This window comes from Saimiri boliviensis, chromosome X (genome assembly GCF_048565385.1).
Source record: "Saimiri boliviensis isolate mSaiBol1 chromosome X, mSaiBol1.pri, whole genome shotgun sequence".
Classification (NCBI taxonomy): domain Eukaryota; kingdom Metazoa; phylum Chordata; class Mammalia; order Primates; family Cebidae; genus Saimiri; species Saimiri boliviensis.
The window spans coordinates 77,018,146-77,020,054 of NC_133470.1; the positions used below are offsets into that span (position 1 = coordinate 77,018,146).

The 1,909-nt window shown below is 46.3% G+C and overlaps 1 pseudogene; it reads left to right on the forward strand.

Annotated features, from left to right (window-relative positions):
- The first annotated feature begins 409 nt into the window (after positions 1-409).
- LOC101033848 (transcription factor Dp-1 pseudogene) lies at positions 410-1,655 on the forward strand (annotated as a pseudogene).
- Positions 1,656-1,909: the final 254 nt, after the last annotated feature.

The window sequence follows — 1,909 nt, forward strand, 5'->3', positions numbered from 1 at the left end:
TTACAAAGACAGTGGGCCACAGTCCAAAATATCAAAGAGAGCTGAAGTAAGATAAGAAAAGCAAAGTGCCCAGTACCTTTGGAAATACTGATCCCATTGATAAATTTGGGAAGACAGTGTTTTCCATTTTAAGGGAATGGAAGGGGTTGTTGAGAAGCCAGATGGTTGTAATTGGGGGACAATGGGCAGTAAATAAGCAGAAGCAGTAAATAAATGATTACTCTTATAAGGACGCTTAACTATAAAGCAAATGGCATTATGGGGGCGGCCAGACTGGGCAGCCAAGGGGCATTTCCTTCTGGCGAGGTGACTTAAAATTCTAAGTGTGGGAGTTGGTTTAGGCAGTTCCACTCCTAGGATGGAGGGAGCCTTCGGGAAGGAAGAAAAATCATTTTTCTTCTCGGGGGAGGTGAACATTTATAGCATTGATTTCCCGGATCTGGTAACATGGCAAAAGATGCCAGTCTAACTGAAGCCAACGGAGAACTCAAGGTCTTCATGGACCAGAACCTTAGTCTGGGAAAAGGTGTGATGTCCCTCGAGGCCGTCCACCCCTCCACAGTCAACCTGCTCGGGAAACAGCTCTTGCCAAAAACCTTTGAACAGTCCAATGTCAACATTACTCAGCATATGGTAGTTGGTACTCTTCAGAGACCGACAGAGTCAAACACCCTCGTGGTAGGAAGCCCACACACCCCCAGTACTCACTTTGCCTCTCAGAACCAGCCTTCAGATTCCTCATCTTGGTCTGCCCGGAAGCACAGCAGTAAAGGAGGGAAGAAAGGCAAGGTCCGGCAGCATTTCCTCATGAAGGTCTATGAGAAGGTGCAGAGGAAAGGGACCATTTCCTGCAACGAAGTGGTGGACAAGCTGCCGACAACCACATCTTACCAAACCAGTCAGCTTATGACCAGGAGAACATAAGACGGCGTGTCTACAATACCTTAAATGTGCTGATGGCCATGAACATCATCTCCAAGAAGAAGGAGATCAGATTGATTGGTCTGCCCACCACCTCGGCTCAGGAATGTCAGAACTTAGAGGCGGAAAGACAGAGGAGACTTGAAAGTATAAAACCGAAACAGTCTTGACTTCAAGAACGTATTCTATAGCAAATTGTCTTCAAGAAACTGGTGCGGAGAAGTCGACACACTGAGGAGTAGGCCAGCTGGCCGCTGCCACCCAACTCAAACACCCACCTGCTCTTCATAATCGTCAACACCAGAAAGTAGACCGTCATCGACTGTAGCATCTACGACAAATTTGAGTATCTGTTTAATTTTGACAACACATTCGAAATCCATGATGACATAGACGTGCTGAAGTGGATGGGCATGGTGTGTGGGCTGGAGTCGGGGAGCTGCTCTGCTGAAGACCTTAAAATGACCAGAAGTCTGGTCCCAAAGGCTCTGGAGCCCTACGTGACAGAAATGACTCAGGGAACTGTTGAAAATGTGTTCATCACTACGGCAGGTTCCACGTCTAAAGGCACGAGGTTCTCTGCCAGTGGCCTGACGAATGGTGCAGATGGGATGCTGGCCACAAGCTCCAAAGGGTCTCAGTACAGCGGCTCCAGGGTGGAGACCGCGGTGTCCTACGTTGGGGAAGATGTTGAAGATGACAATGACTTCAATGAGAATGACGAGGACGACTGATGTCCTCCCCACTTCAAATTCAGCTTCAGGAAAACTTTTAGGAAAAAGAAACTTTTTTTTCCTTTTTTTTTTTTTTTTTTTTTTTTTTTACTATGGGTTTTCTGTTTCCTTTTGGCCTACTCCCAAGAAGATATTGGTAAGGTATTGAATTTAGATATGCACCTCTGATAAGCAAGGATTGTTTCCAGTAGGATTAGGACACCCTATGGATGTGTGTTTTGATATCAGTGTGCTGATGCAGAGCGTTTATTTAC